The sequence below is a fragment of the Neolamprologus brichardi genome, unplaced genomic scaffold, assembly GCF_056152115.1.
Source record: "Neolamprologus brichardi isolate AB-2024 unplaced genomic scaffold, ASM5615211v1 NODE_ptg000071l+_length_46296_cov_1, whole genome shotgun sequence".
NCBI lineage: Eukaryota > Metazoa > Chordata > Actinopteri > Cichliformes > Cichlidae > Neolamprologus > Neolamprologus brichardi.
The window spans coordinates 1,692-22,866 of NW_028270061.1; the positions used below are offsets into that span (position 1 = coordinate 1,692).

At 40.0% G+C, this 21,175-nt stretch overlaps 1 pseudogene; it reads right to left on the reverse strand.

Annotated features, from left to right (window-relative positions):
* Nucleotides 1–5,193: 5,193 nt before the first annotated feature.
* LOC102782632 (cytolytic toxin-beta-like) lies at nt 5,194–10,380 on the reverse strand (annotated as a pseudogene).
* Between the last annotated feature and the right edge of the window lie 10,795 nt (nt 10,381–21,175).

Here is a 21,175-nt window from a genome sequence, read left to right on the forward strand (position 1 = left end):
AGACGAGCTGCTCTAACCTGAGAAGCTTCTTCAGTTCTAAGGTCAAATGGTGGGGAGTCCCAGATTTAAACCCAGTGGGAGTTTCCCCCCAAAGAGGGACAAAGGACCCCCTGATGATCCTCTACCTAATCACATGAGCCAAGGTGTGAAACTGGGTGTGGGTCCCAATCAGACAGGGTTTCGGGTGAGCTCACTGTGAAACCTGGCTCCACCTTATCATGTGATTTCCTGAGGTCAGATGGCCCAGGATGTGAGTGGGCGTTAAGGCGTCTGGGAAGGATCTCAAAACTGGATTATAGATGGCAGAGAGTTGGTGTCGTAAACCACCGCCTCTGTTCAAAGATGGTCGCTCACAGTGGACATAGACGCTTCTTTCACTCCTCTTTCAAACCATCTGTCCTCTCTGTCCAAAATGTGAACATTGGCATCCTCGAAAGAGTGACCTTTGACCTTTAGATGCAGATGGACTGCTGAGTCTTGTCCTGTGGAGGTGGCTCTTCTGTGTTGTGCCATGCGCTTGTGAAGTGGCTGTTTGGTCTCTCCAATGTAGAGGTCTGGGCATTCCTCGCTGCACTGTACAGCATCGGTCCCCAACCTTTTTTGCGTCACGGACCGGTTTAATGTCAGACAATATTTTCACGGACCGGCAGGTGTCACGGATAAATACAACAAAATAAAATGATATGACCAAGACAAAAACTGTGGTATTTTGTAAATATAATATTACACGCGAATTCACTGTGTAATTGTGTAACTTTATTAGCAGCATCCTCCTGATAAAGGTATCGCACATAAACAAGTAGTATTGCCTTATTGTCCACATCTGTAGACTCATCAACCTGCAAAGCGTACCATGGTGATGTATTAATTTTCTCCACCAACTCTGTCTCAATGTGCTATTTCATCAATGCGACGAGTAACAGTGCTAGCCGACAGAGGCACCTGTGCTATCCTTTCAGCCGCCACCTCCCCAAAAAGTTCACAGCAAATGTCTTTAGTGGCAGGAAGGATCAATTCTTCACCAATAGTGAATGACTTTTTAGCCTTAGCAATACGGTTAGCCACCAAGTATGATGCTCTCAGTGCACCTGTATTTGTTGTTGTGGAGGCCCTCAGTAATTGCTTCTGTCCCTGTTGTTCCTGCTTTTTTCTTTCAAAATACTCCAAAGGCTTGTTTTTTTAATGTTGGGTGCTTGGTCTCCAAGTGACGAAGCAGTTTTGAAGGCTTCATTGCCTCATTGGAGAGCCGGTCGCCGCATATTATGCAGAGCGGGCTTGGTGCGTGGGAATCGCCTGTCGCGATAAATCCATATTTCAAGTAGGTATTTTGGTATTGTCTGTTAAATGCAGCTTTCTTTTTCTTAGTGGTTGTCATACACTCTTCTTCTGTCTCCTCACTGGGCCTTTTTCCCTTTGCAAAGAAACCCTCCAAAGACATCTGTTTTTTACTCATTTTGCTAGCTTGTAGGTTTAATATTAGCTACTAATGTATCTTGACGCATGTCAAGATACATTAGTAATAATAGTAATCTTATTAGTATTAATAGTAATCTTTCTGTGAGGAGCTCGGGACATTTCTGCTCCAAATTCACAGAGTAGCTGATCACTCTGCATTCCTTCACATCTGTTATGATCCAGTCCCATTTGATGAGGTTGCACAATGTTCCAGATCATTTCCCAAGAACCTTATTTGAAGAACTTAATTTGACTGTCTCAGCAACAGAGGATAACTGGAGATGTGTACATTAATATAAATAAAGCTAAAGAAAAATGAATAGGTAGCCCACAGAAAACATGTCCTCCACCAGTAATTATCACATTATTACGTTCTTGTTTCTGCCTTGTTGCCGAACTATTACCACCTTACTACCGGGCTTCATTTCCATATTATTACCTGCAGTTTTTGGGCCCTTATTATACAATTACATAAATCTCAGTGTTATATTACTCAACTATAACTATGTTTGCTACCATGATTTTTTTTAAATATAGTTGTGAGTGGTAATAACATAAATTGAAGAACACAGAGTGAGATGCACATTTTGTAGTCCATCTTCTGTCACTGTAGTTTCTTCTTGTTTTTAAGTCCTTAAAAATCCTCCTTAATACCTTTCCTTGACCTTTTAATGTTTCCCACTGTGATGAAGAAAAAATGTTAAGGAGAAGGAGGTAAGAGGTCATTTTTGGACTATTCAAAGCACGCTCTGACCACTCAACTATCATCTTTCCTGAGGAAATCTGACTGTTGGACCACACCCTGTAACATACTCTCTCTCTCCTCCCCAGCAGGCCGAAAGTGTTTCCCTCCCTGAATGAAGACAGACAGTCTGACTGAAATGCCTCTTTAACTGATCTACCTGGATCATTTAGCATTCATTATGATGACACACAGTGTACTCACAGCAGAGGTCGTCGATCCTCTGAAGTTGTTCTGTCGTCTGCCTCTTGGTCTCTGAGAGGAAACAACTCCAACCGCAAATGGTCTGATATCTGCGGCTTTAAACTCTGCTGCCCCCTTGTGGCACCAACACACTGCAGCTGCTGCTACTGATCATGACAGACAACATTCAAGTAATATTAACAAGCACATTAATTAAACATTACTGAACAGATTGGTGCACAAAGAGAAAAAAACATATTGAAATTCAACTTTCATCTTCAGGAAATGTTTTTTTAACACTCACAGTTTCACATCTATAAATCTGACCATAAATCTGTCAGAGGATGTCAGATAAGACCGTAGACCTGAAGAAGCCAGGAACGTTCTTCTAGACATCAGCAGGAAGCTCGGTGAGAAGGTGACAACTGTTGTGTGATTCTTTAGAAATGGAAGAAATATCAAATGACCATCAGTCGCTCTCGGTCTGGAGCTCCATGCTTGCCTCATGGGATGATGGTGATCATCAGAAAGGTGGTTGTGATGGACAAACCCATGGCCACACTCTGAAGTCGTTGCCAGACAAAATGTGGTGGCCAGGGTTTGAAAGCATTAAATGCAACAGGGATAATTGGACTGCACCACCACTTCCTGCTGAAGGGGGGGAATGTGTGTTTTCTTTAATGTAAAAACAAAGTAGTTGCCCTTAATTAAATATTTGAGTTTAGGGTTTAATGTTTTTGATTTTCTTCTTTGGTGTTTAGTTTATTATCAAACCAGACTGTACTGCATTGTTTTTTGTTTACAGTTATGTTTTGTTTAGTTACCCCTCATGTGTCATAGTGGTCTGATCAGCCATTAGATAAACCCTTGTGTGTCATTTCATGTTTAGGTCAGTTATGTTTGTTTGGGCAGTCAGTTGGTTTGTTAAGTTGCGGTTTTACATGAGTTGAGTTTTGTTTCTTTTACCTATTTTATGAGCTCAACATTTATTACTTTTGTAAATATAATTTTTGGTTTAACCCTCTCAGGCTCAAATTAAGATTTTGTTGCTAATGCACAAAAGAATACCTGCAGTGGTACTTCTGAGTAAAAAAACCTCATAAAATATGTATGTGGGGTAATCAGGTTGTTAGTTTTTACTTGTTGCAAATCTGCAACGCCTGCCTTGAGAGGGTTAAATGGCAACCCTATTTTTCAAATAATTTCTGTGACTCCTCCTGTTTTCAACTCGGTCCACCACACAAGTCCAAGCCAGCTAAGATCAGCAAGAACCCTGTTATCATGGTTCCGAAAAGGTAGATACTCCTCCTGTCCTAAATCGACCGTCCCGCCAGGCACATGACCCTCCAGTTCCTCCACCTGTCCATCATGTATGTGGCAGGGAATGTCCCTCCAGGATAGTCGGGCTCCCCCGTCCTCAGGCTTCTCGTTGAGAAGAGGGTGTCAATTGGATTCAGGACCAGTTGATCAAATTATAATTATCAAAGCTGAAAATTTAAATAGTTAAAAGTTGAAATGTGAATAGTTGGTTTTTGTATTATATTATTTATTTATTGCATTTTATGTGGAGTGAATAAATAAAAGTATATTTACGGTGGCCCCTACAGTCAAAACACGTAAAAAACACAACAGAAGTGCTCCAGGATGCTAGGGGGCAGTGTTGAGCTTTTGTTACCTCGTGGCTACACAAGCCAGCAAGTACCAACGACCGGATTTGGTGTGTGGTAGTAACAGGTAAATGAACTTTTTTTAAAAATTATTATTATTTGAATATATATGAGTGCTTGTGTATACACAAACAATACACACATGCTTTCAATTGTGTAATTTAAGTGATCTAAGTAGCTGTTTTGGAAGTTCAGTTAACGCTAGAAATGTGTTTTGGAGTTTGTACGTGCTTTGTCTCAGGGGCCACCGCATATATTTATATATAAACATATATAAATAAAACCACTTTTTTTTTTACATTAGTAATTCCTTTTGTGCATAATTTTATATTATTGTTAATAATAAATTAATTAAAGCAACAAAACAACCTGAAGAGCCGGTTCGGAGCCGAAAGAGCCGGAAATCTCATCACTAGAATACAGAGCTCAGAACTGCCAGATTCAATGATTCTAATAAAATAATGTGTAATGTAGTAAATACACAGAGACTAAAGGAGCACAGCTTTACTGGAAACATTCGAGCTGGTTTCAGACGGCTGAAGTTCTTCATGCTGCCTCACTGTCAGACATTACTGAGGACTGTGCTGGAAGGGAGCGCCCTCTGCTGGGCTGCTGGCCAAACTACAAGCACTGTGTTAAGTTACTGAGTGTAAATTTAAAAACGAGTGGACAGGAAGTAAATGAAAATGAAGCTGTGATTGTGTAAATGACACCTGTGAGTTAGTAAAACTACGTTTGATAGCTGATAAACATTTACTGTGTTTTATGAAGCAACAGAAAAATCCAGCAAAATTACAGGAAAGTAAACAAAAAGTAAAATTATACTTTTTAAATAAAAGCATAAAAATCAACACATTAAAAACTCCATAAACATCAACATCAGCAGTCACTGAGAAAATAAACTTAATATTAGATCAAAGTTAAAGAATATAAAATATGCTGAAAAAAAAAGTAAAAGGTTGAACATTGTAAAGTCCACTCCAATAATCACACTTCTATGTTAAAGATAAATCAATTTTAAAATGAGATCTTATCAGGCAGCAAACAGTAAATCTGAGATTTTTTACATGTGTTATTTGTCTTCATCGACTGAGTTCAAACTGGTCTCGACCTTTTCTTTGTTCTTCTTTGTGATCACATGAATGTTCAGTGAAGGAGTTTCTTGCCTTCCTCTATTTTAGCCATGAGCTCTGCTTTTTCCTTCATGGACATCAGAGACTCAACTCGTCTCTTCCAGCCTGGTTTGACTTCAGATTTCTCTCCTTCAATAAGCATGTCGATGTACTCTGGAATATACAGAGGGTTTGTCTTCAGTGATGTCTCTTTGAGTCTGTTCAGACACTTAGAAGATTTCTCCATCAGTTTCATCACTTCAACCTGTAACGTTTCATATTCAGCCGCCAGTTTTTCAGCAATCATCTTCTCCACTCCCAGGTATCGCCTCCTCTCTGCTCCATATATGTTAAGTTTATCACTCGTCTCTTTTATCTCCTCAAGCTTGGCTAACCCAAGTTTCACCTGCTCCTGCAGATTCTCAACTGAAATCTCGAGCTGCTTTCTTTCTCTGAGGACTTCCTTTGTCAGTGTCAAGCTTTTAGTTTCTATTGTATTCAGAGTGGCAAAAAACCTTTTCATGCTTTTTGTCCCCATCTCCCAAAACATCTGATCAAAACCTCCTTCTTCATCGTCATCACTCATGCTTTCTGCTACAGCTGATTTGTTGTTTGCAAACAGCGCTGAGTTATTGAACTTGAAGTGAACCGGCAGCCCGTCTTTTGTTTTAGGACATGGGACTCCTGCAGCATTGATCGCCTCTAGAACTGGAGGTCGCTGACTGTCTGCAAATGTCACCACAATGCTGATGTTTTCTGCCACATCTTTGCCAAAGATTGAGAGCACTGAATCAAACACACATTTCTGTGTTGGTGTGAGTCGAGCTAAAGCAGCCTGAGCTACAAAACACACAGCATCAATGTCAGTGACTCTGTGCTGAGCAGAGAAGAGATTACGTAGCTGCTCTGTGATCGCTCTGTCTCTTTCTATGCCTCTTGTATCTCCAAAGCCTGGAGTGTCAATAATGGTCAGAGAGAACGGGATTTTAAATCCATCCTGGTGGTTGATTTTGTAAACAGTGACTTCAGAGGTCTGACTGTGAGCTCGTGATGTTGACTGATCCTCATTAATGAATTTAAACCTGAAACTGTCCTCCCACTCAACACCAACAATGTAGTTGATCATCCCATCGATCAGAGTGGATTTTCCTGATCCTGTCGCTCCAAAAAGTATTATTGTACGATTCTGCCCCTCAGTTTCTTCTCCAAAGTTAAACTTCTTGCATCCATATATGTTCATGTGTTCTTCTGTCAGAGGCAGTTTGTAAACTGAGGGGGAATCAGATTTGATCTTTTTACTTTTATCTCTCAGTTTGTCTGCCAAACATGTTTCTTTGTTTCTGCCACTTGAAGTTGTTTTAATAGAAACTTTATTATCCGGTCCGACACCTGCTGAGGTCACTGCTCTGCATCTGAACACATACTCTGTGTTTGGCTTCAGATCTCTCACTGTGACTTCTTCAGCCTTTGCTTCTGTCTTCTGCTGCCATCCATCCTCTCCACTGACACAGTACTCAACAGAGTAGGAGGTGATGTTCTCTGCTCCAAACCTGGGTGGAGAAATCTTCAGTGTCACACTGTTGTGGTTTCTGTCAGCTGCTGTCACAGTTTCAGGCTTTGAAGGAGGCTCAAAGTTCTCACTGACAGCAAATCAACCTTCATAAAGGTGGATGCTGGAACCTTCCTGTGTCTCATTAGTTAACCCCACTGTCAGGAACTTAATGTTCTTGTTTTCTTTGTTGGCCTCTGCAAAATCACTGAAGAGTTTTGCTTTCTTCCTCATTTCACCTGTTACTTCTTTTGAGGCGTACCATTGTTCCTTCTCTACATCATGAGTGTGAGGATCTTGAATGTCTGAGTTGGTTTTTCCTCTTAAGTATTGTGATAAAGCTGAGAGGTACGGTTCATCCTTTCCCAGAGAGGTGAAAACAAAACACACAACATGCTCTGCACTGAGACTTTCCTTGTACAGATCATTTTGAGATGAGATGATTTTGGTGTTTTTCATCATCCTGGTAAAAGACATTAAAGTGTAGATTTCTCTGTCTTTACAGTCCATCCAGTCATTCAGGTTTTTGCTGCTGAAAGGTGAAGAATGTCTCTTCTTCAGGATCTCTGCAAGCTCAGCTTCCTCTTCTCCTCCTCCTCGGATTGATGGAAGTTTCTTTCCCAAAGTTTGTTGGAATTCCAGTTTGAACTCAGAGCACATTTCTTTAAAACTTGTAATTTTTTTACCAATCTGTGGGAACTGCTGTGCAGTGCTGGTTCTCAGTACATCATTGTACCTCATTTCCAGCTCACTGAAGTCCTCCAGGAGTCTCTGTGCTTCTTGAACTAATCCTATACTGATCTGACGGACGAGTTTAGCAGCAGAAGAATCTAAAGCTGTCAGTGGCAGCAGCCAGACCATCACTGGTACAGCATTTTTTTCCTTGAGCTCCTAGTAATCCTGGCAGGCTCTGGTAGACTTCTACTGCACCTTGAAAGGTTGTTGGTGGTTTTGGAAGACAGAAGTCTCCATAAAACCTGCAGGAGAATTTATCAACACTTTCTTTGTCCTTCTCTTCCATCTTCAGGGAACCTTCACCCTCTACAGAAAGTAAGGGAATCTTCTTGATGGTCACCTTCAAGTTGCCCTGAACATCTTGATAATCTTCGTGTTCAGAAACTTCTCGGTCAAACACAAAGAAAGCTTGTGCTCCATAAAGAATAGCTGTGACTACATGTGTTGCTAAGCCTTGATCAAAAACATATGGATGCTTCACGTTTCCTCTTCCAAGATGATTCATGGACAGCTCCTGGATCTTTGTGGTTGCCTTGTACTTCAGTGTTACTCTGGCCTGATTTCTGGAAGATTTACTATCATTCAGATATTTGGCAGATCCATCAACCTGAACCAGCCCACCTAAGAAACTTGCCTTCAGTGAAGCTTCAACATTTAGAGCTGAAGATTTGCCAGAAATTGATTCAGATGCAACAATTTCAAACTCATTAGAGGGCTTTGATCTTTCTGCTATATCTTTCATCAGCTCATCACGATCCCACAGAGTCATTCCTGCAAAAGAAGAAGCAAAAACATTAATACCAGGACTCCATCAATTAAATCACACTGTAAAATAATTTATTTATTATTTATTAATTTCTTTTTTAAAAAATTACTTTGTTTTTTTGTCTTTTTTGTGATGATCACAAAAATAGTAAATGAAACTTTGGAGACTGGAGAAACTCTGGAGTTCAGGCTCTGCATCTCAGTCAACACTCAACTCATAATACACATTTTAGGCAATGATAGTAATAATATCAAAAGACTTGATTTGGTTTTTGTAATGGGACGCCAATGTTTAACTTGGAACCTTGGGGCGATACCCTATCTTTGGTACCCAATCTCGGGTGGGGCTAATGATATCTCCCTCTTGACCTGGCGTCTACATACGTGTACACACACACACACACACACACACACACACACACACACACACACACACACACATCTATCTGTCTGTCTGTCTGTCTGTCTGTATATGTATATATGTATATATATATTAGGGGTGCAACGATACACAAAATTCACGGTTCGATATTTTTTTCGATACAAAAAAAATGTTCATGCCTTTTTAATTTGTCATTTATTAAATTTTCACGGCACATTCTGCACCACATCTGTGCATTCATCATGAAGCCAGCTCACCTCCTAGGCTGCACTGTCGAGGGCAGATCCACTGAGCGCTCAACACAGACAGCATCGTCAGAAGGAAAGTTGATAAAATAAATTAAACATTTTGTATTGTTCGATACACATGCGTACCGAACCGAAAGCACTGTATCGAACGGTTCAATATCGATATGAGTATCGTTGCATCCCTAATATATATGTATATGTGTTTATATATAGAGTAGTCGAACGCAGATTCACTGAGCGCAGGGCAAGCTAGCGAGACAGAAGTTAAGCTCTCCTTGCAACATGGCAAATTGAACCTCCCCCACCCTCATTCAGATCTGGTGTTTGGAACTATTTTGGTTTTCATGTGACGTATGACCCTGAAGGTAAGCGCGTCATGGACAAAAGTAAAACAGTATGTCGGATGTGCCACGCAATGCTCAATTAGGACTATAAATACCTTGGAGTACACATTGACAATAAACTGGACTGGGCTAAAAACACCACAGCACTTTACAGGAAGGGCCAGAGTCGTCTCTATTTTTTGAGGCGACTGAGGTCCTTCAACATCTGCCAGAAAATGCTCAGGATTTTCTATAAGTCTGTTGTGGCCAGTGCGATCCTCTATGCTGTTGCATGCTGGGGGAGCAGGCTGAGGGTAGCAGATGCCAATAGACTCAATAAACTAATCCGTAAGGCCAGTAATGTTGTGGGGATGGAGCTGGACTCCCTCAAGGTGGTGTCGGAGAGGCGGTTGTTGTCCAAGATAAAGACAATGTTGGATAACACCTCCCACCCACTCCATGACATGCTGGTCAGTCACAGGAGCACGTTCAGTGAGAGTCTGAGATTACCGAAAAGCACCACTGAACGACACAGGAAATCTTTCCTGCCTGTGGCTCCCTGTACAACGCATCCACTTAACACACTGGTTACTGCTACAACTACGCATGTTTCTTTTCCAGCTATTTATTAATGAGTGCCTTTGTGTGTGTGTGTATATATATATATATATATATACACACACACACACACACATATGTACACACACACACGTCCAACTTTCTTGTGTTAAAATCATGTTTAATGCCTACTATAAAAACTGTTTTGGTCACTGTGGACAGAGTCTCCCTTCAGATCAATTGCACAGTGAATTATTTGATATCATGTATGTGATACATGATGGACAGCTGGAGTAATGGCTGTCATAGGGTAAGAGGTGGGGTTCACCCTGGAAAGGTCGCCAGTCTGTCGCAGGGCTAACACAGAGAGACATACAACTATTCACACCCATTGGCAATTTAGAATAATCAGTTCACCTAACCTCATGGATTCAAATTTAGGACCTTCTTGCTGTAAGCTAACAGTGCTAACCACTGTGCTACCTAAATCGATTACAAAAGCAAAAGAATTTAAAATAGCTTCAAATACTGAAACTTCAGATGTGACAGGTTAAATCTTACCAGGGACAAGTTTATCGCTTCGGCAGTCATACAGCATCCCCAGGCCAAAAGGCCGGCCAAGTGCTGCCATCTTCATTGTATCACCAGATTTAGAGTCCATGGTTCAGTATGAACTGGAAGTAATCAGAAACAGTTTGTCAGTTTTCTGTTCTCACTTTACTGTTGTCATGTGACACTTTGTGGCAGGCAGGATGTAGGACCCAAATGCAGGACTCAGGACACGGAGGGATGAACGAAAGGAGGCAGCTTTTATTGCACTGCATAAACTTGAACACTAAATACAAGGAACAAAACACAACTAGAAGCTAGAAAACTAAGAACTCAGGAAACTAGAAAAATAGAAACACAGAAGCTAGAAACTAGGAACTGACAAGAAGCAACAATGTGAACCAAGAGCACGGCAGAAACACACAGCACTGAGAGGGTACGACGTGACAACGGACATAGGGAAACACTGGGCTTAATTACACCAGGGAGTAACGAGGGAATGGGAAACACAGCTGGGACTAATGTGACATAATGAGATGAAAAGGAAGCAAAACTGAAAACATTAAGAAAGGACGTGAGACTGTCAAAATAAAACAGGAAACAGGAGACAGGCACAGAGATGTGGACTTGACAAGGAGACGCTAGACAAGAAACTAGATGAGGGATGTGTAACACAGGGGAGGCATAGAGGCAAAAGCAGAGAACTAGAAAGCAGAGAACTAGACATCAGAAGATATAATGAGAAACTAACTGAATCAAAGAATATTAATAATCAACAGCACTGAGTCACCAGACTCAGGACCATAACATCTGTTGCTGTTTATGTTTTTCGTTGTTTGTCCTTGCGGACGACCAAACTAGAAACCACATCACTTTTGACCATTTAGGGTTTTCTTAGTTTACTAATTTCCCGTTAAAAACAAAAACAAAAAAACAGTGTAGTTTATTTTGGTAGGGAAAAATGTGTATTTCCTGACTCATTGAAAATGGCAGTTACCAGTTGAAATTGGTTGCAAATACATTTAAACAATTTCACTACCAAAACAGCTGATGTCTTATATGAAAACTAAGAGCAACTGTGGTAATCTGCTGGTGACCAAAGCAATTGCAGGGATGTTTTTTGTGCAGTACTCTTGTTGCAACAACCTGCAGCAAACACTCTTTTACTGGTTGGGGAATAAACATTGTTTCTCTAGTGACCAGTGGTTGCTATGAGATTTCACAGTTGTTATTACAAGTTTACTCCATATAGTTACTTACTATTAAAATGAATTTATGTCCTCAGTCGTGCTGAAACAGCTTCATAAAATTGCCACTTGAGAGTAAGAACAAAGGTTGTGAGGTTAAACATCTGTGAAAATCGTTGCTAAGTGATATTCATTAGGCTTGGTTTTATATTTAGTCCACACTATGGGACAGATTTGCTAATTGTCTGCAGCAACAAATGTTGTTGTTGTTGTTGTTTTTTAAAAGCTACTGTTGGTATTTAATAAAGAGGCTCATTGTCACTGACAGGTGTGGACACGGGTATTTTATCAGCTTTATGATATTTGTATTTGTTGGACTTTCCATTTCCAGTATTTAGATGAATCAAACATTTTTAGTATGGTCTTTAGTATGCTCACAGTTTAATGCAAATTATGCTTAATCCTTATTTTGTATGATCTGTGTGAGCCCTGCGACAGACTGGCGACCTGTCCAGGTTCTAGCCCATCTCTCGCTTTATGGCAGCTGGGGTCGACTCCAGCCCCCCAGCAACCCTGAATTGGATAAGCGAAAGAAAATAGAAGGATGGATGGTACCTGTGTGAGTATGTGAAAGTTAAGTAGAAGCACTGAATGAATGTGTGTGTGAATTAGAAAGAAACTGCTTGGACTGCTCACACTGAGGAGAAACAGTACTGAAAGTATTCTATTTACTGGGAGAAGTTTATTTTTGTTTATTTTTGCTCTGTAGTATCAGTCAGTGTCTGTTACGAAACAAATAGAAATTTGTGTGAAAATGCAGCCATTAAAGAGACAGACATGTCTCTTTAAGAAGGTTTGAATATGATCCAGAGCTATCCTGTCTGTTTGGTTTTTTTACCAGCTGATCTGTGAATTTGGTCTTTACTGAAACTGTCGATTGTTTAGGTTCCCAGAAGGACTTTTCACTCCCATCTGTGCATTGTTGTCATTGTGACCTCAGAATAATTTGACCTGCCTTTTTATCTTCTTGTGATTTGGATTGATTCCTTTAATTTACTATGTTTTGATGATGATGCTGTTGGGGATAAGGGATGTTTCTGATGGGAACGGTTCCCCTGCTTTCTGTATTGATACAAACTGTATAAAAATACCATCTACTGAGTATAAAGAGAACTGCCCACAAGCCTGACTAAGATAAAACTTGGTCAGTCTGAACTATTAATCAGCTTATAGATTTTAGAAAATATCAGCAAAATATCAACAAACAAACACAACATGTTTGTTTTAGGGTGTCAAATAACTCATTGCTTGGTCAAATGTGAGTCCGATGTTCTCACTGCTGCTAGTTCAATCAGTCCAAAACAAAGTTTCTACAAACTACGATATGAATAACAGATAACTAGAGTTCTGAAGCAACAGTCCAAAACTCAAAACCCTGGACCAAAGACCCAGGACCGTGACAATTGTAATAAAAAGAAAATGATGAATCTAAAACTCTGAAACATGACATTTAGATTCAGTGTGACTTTTAGATTGTTTTGCACTTTCTTAATTGTTAAGTAATAGGAAACAGTCCCTGCTGTAACTGCACCTGTTACTTTAAGTTATTTAAATTTTCTCCACCACAGTAATCAAGACAAAAACATAAAGTGAAGCAGCGTCGGTGTACTTACAGTAGACAGATGTGTGATCCTCTGAGGTCTCTGCTCTTCGTTCTCTTTTATATTCACTGTGAGGACAAAAAACCTTCACTGCAAGAAGAGAAAGCAGAAGAGCTTCAGGCTCGTTTCTCAGATTCGTGTGTGACCTGTGAAAATACGTGTTCAGTGAGCAGGCAGGAAACCCACAGTACGAGCCTGCAGTCATGCTCACAGCTCTCTGAGGCTCTGCTTACATGACAGCAGGTGACTAAAAACTCTTCTCCTCTATGAGCTAAAAAAGAAGATAAGTCATTTAAGTGACTTTGAACAGGAAACTGTATCATCCAAAGATTCATATTTAAGGCTCAATGCAAAGAAGAAGCCACATGTGAGCATGATCTAGAAACACGCCTGTCTTCTCTGGGATAAAGTGGAGAGGGACCATTTGGCTTGTTATCAGCAATCAACTCAAACACCTGAATCTCTGATAGTATGGAGTGCATCAGAGGCTGTGGAATCTGGAAATCAATCAATACTGAAACTTATTTACAGGTTTTAGAGCAACATATGCACCAACTCAGACATCTCAGATCTTTTTCAGGGGTGATGCTAAACTGTAGCTATGACTACAGCATGGCTTTTGGTAAAAGACTGTGGATGCTAAACTATCCAGACGTTTCATCAACTGAAAACATCTGGAGCAACATGAAACAAAAATACATGAACGAACACCCAGGACTGCTGAGAAACTGATATCAGATTGGGACAAAGTCCAGCAGCTGCTGTGAATCTAAATCGGGTTTAGGAGATTTGGAAATCATTTCACTCTTGCTATTTAGTTTTTACGCAGCATCCCAACTTTATTGGAATAAAGTAGTTGCGTGCCTCCTAGTTTCCTAAGCTTCTGTTGTAATTAGTGATGATTGTCGGTCTTGGCTACATCACCGACAGGAAGTGGTAACTGCTAATTCATCTGATTTTCGTGAAAAAGCAGAAGAGCATCAGGCTCATTTCCCTGAGCAGTGTGTAGTCTGTGAAATAAACGTGTCTAATGTACACGCTGAAAAACCAGACTACGAGCCTGCAGTCATGATTGTGCCTGTTTGAGGCTGTTCTTTTGTTCTCCGAGGCCTTGAGCTAAATGTTCTAATATATTAAATTAATGTTATGTTATTTATGTGAACATGTAATTTTACTGAGATTTCAGTCTCTTTTTCCAAAGACAGACATCAATAATATGAACACAGTTCATCCACAAGTGTAGCAGCGTGTAATCCTTTAAAACTGACATCAGTAAAGAAAACTCTGGGGCTTTTTTTTTTTTTTTTTTTTTTTTTTAGCTATAGGCAAACTACATTTATTGCAGGAACCATTAACACTAAAAAGGCTGAGGAATAACTGAAAATTTGACACAGTGAGCAGGAAAGTGCCCGTGAGACAGCTGAAGGTCCACAGACCATCCTGCTAGAGACACAGTAACTGAGTACTAAGAACTGTGTGTGACTTTTTCAGTCTGACAACGTTCGACCAGGTGAACAGGATGAGGTCTGGACTTTGGGCCGCTGCAACTCATTGGCACTTTTTTTAAGCTGTTCTTTTGGAGATCTGCTGCTGTGCTTGGGCTCATAATCCTGTTGATCACTCAGTTTAGTTAGATGGCCTCACATTTGAATCTAGAATAATTTGATATATGGAAGAGTTCAGTATCAACTCAGTGACCCTCCACCGCCGTGCTGACAGATGGTATGAGGTGTTTGTGCTGATATACTGTTTTTGGGTTTGCTCGAAACACGTGCACAAAGAAGCCACCAGGTTCTGCTTTGTGAGCTCAACTGCAGTTTCATGGTCTCGAGGTTGGTGGTGCTCTTGAGCTGAATGCTGCTCGCAGTTTCTCTTAACTGGCTACATCATTTTCCTTTTTGTACAGCCTGGAAACAGCCTGGATAAACTGAGGAATTCTTTCTGCCTGTGAATTTGCATAAGGGTCCTCATCCACACAACTTATGACACACTATACCTGCTGGGCACCTCTTAATAAGGTGATGGGCATTTTTCTGCCTCAACTCAGCAGCTGAAATAGAAATACAGACTTCTGCTTCTTGTCCTCTAAGACAGTGTTTCCCAACCACTGTGCCATGCCACAGAGTTGTGCCGTGAGAAATGATCAGGTATGCCGTGGAAGATTATCTGGTTTCACCTGATTAGTACTCTAAGCGACTGGTGTGAATAATGGACAGAACAATTACATTCTCTTCCAATATAGGGCAGTACTTCTTCCTCTAATTAAATGAATAGACTATGTGCACGTTAGCATATGCTACTCCTGTGGGGAGCTTTGTTTCCGGTGTCCTATTCGCGCCTGGTTTACGGTCCAAAACAAGTTAAGCAAATGAATGAATCAAGCGGCGATTTACATTTCTATAGATGTCTCGGGCATTTACCCAATATATCTATAAATGATGTTCATCGACTTGTCGATATTCTTCCCCGGCGCCTCAGAGCAAAAGAGAAAAGGGATTCAAATGTTATATTTCTCAGTATCTGTAAACAGCGGTCCCTCGTTTATCGCGGGTGTTATGTTCTAAAAATAACCAGCGATAGGTGAAATCAAGTTGCCAATTTTATTTTTTGACGGTGCGAAAAGTTTTGTGGACATCATGGACATACAGCACTGCACTTCAGAGTCACACTGCTAGCAGCGAGGTGAAAGGTGAACCGCGTTATAGCGAGGGACCACTGTAATTTTGAAGGTAAGTCACAACATACCCTTTGTAAATACTAATGTATAGAAACCCTTACCAGCAATCGTTCATTTTTTGTGTGGCTTTTTTTCACGGTTTGTTAACATGCTGTGTAGGTGTGTCCTTGACTAGCTGATCTCGACATAACGGGGAAACATCTGGTTTGACCATTCTTCACCTGTAGTTTGAATGCTGAACATTTGCCTGTTTAAATCATAAGACCAGTCACTATACAGAGATATGCTTCTGAATGTGGACGATGTGTCTTCTGATTTTGTAATGCAGTTCTGCTTGTGTTGAGTGATGTAAACAACTGATCGATCTAAACTCTTTTAACGTCAAAATTGATCATTAGATTTTTTTATGACACAACAGTGGTGAGTGTTCCCACCTTCTGCTCTTTGTAACTTAACGCCATCTTTCTGTTTTCGTGTTTTGGACATGATTTTGGAGAATATCTTCGCAGTAGCCATTGACCGCAAAGTAAAGCTACCAGAAATGTACAACCCCACATCCGGTCTCAAACCAGGAAGTTAGCATTTTCTCGTGCACAGAGTCTATTGCCAACTGCCAGTAAAACAGAAGAAGACAAAAAGGAAATTATATATGCTGTGTTCCCCTTTTTGACCAAGAGCCTCTCGAACGTCGTTGGTCTGGTGTTCCTGGATTTCCGCCAACCCCTTCATGGTTATTGCTGTGTTTATGGGATCCATCCTTTTGAGGTGACTAGCTGGAGCCCAAGATGCCATGACACTTGAACCCAGTTGGTGTTTCAGCAGTCACAGTGTCTGTCTCTGCTGCGAAGGATCCTCGTATATCTGTGACCTCGTCTGGTGTCTGTTCCTTTCTCTGTAAGAGACAGAAAACCAAAACACCTCTCTTCCTAGCTCTAACAATCTAATGTTGTTATCTACTGATCTTTTGGTGGTTCAGAATTGGTTTAGAATATTCAGAATGTCCCAAGGACTTATCCTAATTAAGTGTATGTGTGTGTAAGCGTGTTTGCATTTAGCCCGCTGCACTGGCATTTCCTACACTTTATCAGTCCGGACTATCGCCGAACGAAGCTTATGACCTTCAAAAGACCGAGTGCCAACTCATTATAAGCACATTTGCAAGGTGTGTATGAAAATGATTAAAACCACTCATTCTAATAAAAGACATCAAAAACAAATTAGCCATTTTTAATTCTAACACGTGTCCCCCCCTTTTCACAAAAATCATGTGTTTCCTTCCGCTTACCGTCCCACGGTTTCCTCTCCAGTGTGGTACTCAGCTTCTCGTGAACACAGGCATTTTATCTTCTAAACGCTATTCAGTTCATTTCAATGATTAATGCTTAAACATGGAAATAATGATTCATGCTTCTCACGGGTTCTCTAAAAAATCTGTAAACCTTTTGAGTCATTATTAGCTTAAGTTTTACCATACCTAAGTTATTAAAACACAAATGAAGTCATAAAAATGTTCATATAACCCTTGTTTGATGTTAAACTCAACTTCCCCCCCTTTTTTGACACATTCCCATGTGTCAATTCAACGGAGCTAGAAAATTAAAAGAAAAGGTTAGTGACCTCATATCTTAGAAAGTATCAGACTTTCTCCTATCCAGTGTCGTTGCTCCGGTCTTGTTATCTTGTGCCAAGGAATGAACTCAATTTAATTGTCATGTTAGATCTGTTCAACTCCTGGCTCTGCCCAGAGCCTGCGTCTTCACAATTGTCTACAAACAAAACCTGTATTAATATGAACTTCACTTCAATATGAACTTGTTGACTACTTTTGACACAGCAAAGGAACATTCTCTCCTTCTCGAGGACAGGCACTGACTCCAACTCATCTCCTCGAGTCAACTGTCCCTTATCCCTTATTAACTTGAGCACAACTCTATAATGAGGAACAAACTGCAATATGTATAAAGATGATCATGGTTACACCTGCAATGAAAGATCCTATGATTATTCTGACACCTGTAAATAGAAGATTAACATGAGGTTATAACAATCACTGTAATACAAATGTTAATGTAATGTCAATAGCTTCAATAAATGTTCAATGCAATGCTTGTTATATGATTCTGATGTAACAATAATGCTGATGCTTAAATAACAGTAAAACACCTGCTTTTTATCCCGTTTATAAACTTCACACATAAACATTTATAAATGCCTCTTTTCAATTTTATTTCCCCCTGTTTTTCCCTTACTGACCACAGCAGGGGCATCTATGTTTTAATTCAGCCATGAATCCAGCTCACCTGATTCATCACTGAGCCCCCCACCGTCACTGGCATTTGACAGGGTGGCGCTGCATATTCTTTCTTTAATGTCACTATTTTCAATCTGCTAATTAGAGTGTTTAAACATGAAGTAGACTACGTCCACAACAAGTCAATACAGCTGTAAATGTGGCCAATTATCAATCTATTACCAATCAATAACAAAAGATAGCTTTTATTTTCTGCATGCTTTTAGTCAACCACTCACCCAGAGGATCTCCAACCCCAGAAAATTCCTTCTCCTCATTTAATGAGTCTGTCCTCCTTCCATGCCCTGGTAACTGGTCCATCCAGAGCCATATCATCTTGTAATATACATACAACAAGCCAAACCACACCTTGGTCACACCAACCCTTTTCCACCCTGAAGATGTCCAACGCCATCTTAGTCTGGACTGTCAAAGGTGACTTTAACGCTGACTGTTCCGACAATCCATTTTATAACATTTCCTGGTCAGATTAGCCAATCCCTGCACACTGGAATAAACATAATCAACATGATCAACATTTTTTCCTGCGTGTTATTTCACCATCTTATTGATTCCAACACTCCATCCTTATGTGGTTTGCTGCATTATGTTTATCTAGAACTCCACTCTGTCTCTAAATGTTTGAAGAATTTTTCATGTTTGGGGTCAAATTTTAAGAATTTGACCATACGTGAAATTAGTGATGTTATCACCCCCATCGGGGCTTACCTTTCCCACTTCTGATGATATTCCTCCCTATTCTTTGCAAGTACCCCCTTTTGATGGCGAGAAACTGTTGGTGTGGTCAAGTGGGTGCTGTAAGAACAAAAGCTCAGGACAGAACAGTTATCAGTCATGTACTTCATACAAAATTAGCATATATTGAATTTCATATTGATCCTCTGAGTGTAATGGTACATTTTAATTTGAATTTATCAAAGCTAAACACAATAATTTTTCTTTATTTTGCTCTTGTTCTTGTGCAGCACCACATCTCAGCACATGCCCCTGTTGGTTCTATCCTACTTTTCTAAATTATTGACTATTTCAATGGAGAACCTAAATGACTTGGACCAGGGTTTGTCATTACATATCTCTATTTTGAATGTGACAAGTCTATCATTCCCCTGTTATTCATAGACATCAATAGAAGTCTTTTTTTGCCTTTTTTCTCTATAAAAGTTAATTGACTTTTTACAGTGGCCTGCTATGGTTAATAATAACATGTTCAGTCATGAGTGAAATCAAAGCTTTTCTTCACTTTAGCATTTAACATTCCCAACAATATAATGTGATATATTAATCGAAACACAGCTAGTAAAACACAATTTTCTTAATGCAAACATCAGTAACTCAAAATTAGCAACCAAAGGGTTAAGTCTGCAGTTCACACTCATGTAAAGCTACATTCTCCCCCTCTGCTCTCTCTTATCCTCCTGCTCCTGCAAAAACAAAACAAAGCAAGACAAAACATCCACCCTTCTTTTACAGGCTGGGTGAATTGTTTGTGGACATTTACTAATCCTAAAATCGGTACCGTTTTTGTCTCAGTATCAAGTCAGTTAAAACTTTTAGTCGTCAGTCCATCACAGTCCAGTCACATGCATACATTCACACACATTCATACCAGATATTGCTGATAATGGAGTCTCACGCGCAACCTATTCGAGCCTCCATCACCAGCAAGATGACGTCATCATTTTAAAGGGAAAACAGTTCCTTGTTTTTTTTTTGACTGGATTGACTCGCTGCAATCCTTTTAGCCTCAGGACTTCTCATGTGATCAATGTCCCATATAAGTGAATTTCTCCCAAGCCCATTATAATCATGGAGAAAAACACTTTGCGACTGTTTCTAGTAATCATGTTTTATAGCGCTTTAAAGTTCAATCTCTCAGGCCTGGATTAAAGAGCTGATTTATTAAATCAGGAACTCACAAAATACCAAAATATCACCACCGGTGGATCACTCCTCTAAGATGTTCTTATTTCAGTGCACTGTAACAAAAGCAAAAACAAACGTAACCAATAAAATACTCATATAATAACAAATACTGGGGCCCGTTGCAAACATGTCCAAGCATAAAACCATCTTTCTCTCTCTTAGAGAAAGAAAACAATCCAAACCTCACTGATAAAATCAACCTAGTGTTAAGCAAAACCCAAAATCAACCAAAACTTCACCAGAACGTTTTTCTCCCTCCCGGGACAATATTGTGTAGGCATACAGGTACCGTAACTTCTTTTTGCACTGACAAAAAACATGTTGGATTTACTTGATTCAATAGTGGACGCTGGTTGCACACAAATGTTTTGCTTTGGCAGAAACTTAAACAACTGAGTTAAATCAACACAACCTTTTCATATTCAGTAAACCTGTGCATCTTGTGTTCATTTTGTGTTCATAAAACACAATTGAAACATGTTCTGATGGAGTAAGTTGAGCTCCTGGAATATTTTAATCCTTCACAATTCTGTCATTTTATTTCAACACTATTCAATAACTTTTATCCAAATTCTACTTGGTCCCTTAAATACTACATGTTGTCTTCATATTGCATACGGTTCAACAAAGTCTAGATTCTGGTTACCGTAAAAATTGAATGGGTCTACACCAACTACCATCCTCCTATCTTTATCCTGGTTGCAGGAGGGCTGGGAAATAACCCTGAAGTGATAGGTTATGAGGCAGGGTGCACCCCGGACAGGTCACCAGTCTATCACCTAGAAACAAACAACCATTTACACTTACATTCACGGATAATTTAGAATCATCAATTAACCTAGCTCTAACAGCTGCATGACTTTTCACTGTGGCAGGAAACCAGAATACCCAGAGAGAAACCACTGCAAACTAACCAGACTGTGGACTTGCACCCAGGACCTTCTTACTGTGTAGCAACAGCACTCACCAGCATGCCAACAATGTAGGAAATACAGGGAAGCTATGATTTCCTGTATTTGAGGCAGAATTCTTTTGTGCTTGCCCTTGACAGGTTAATCCACAATAAATAGCAATAGCATGCATGTGGTGTGTGTGTCGTTGTCTGCCTCTTATAACTCCAGTGATTTTCCTGCAGTTTGAAATCTTAT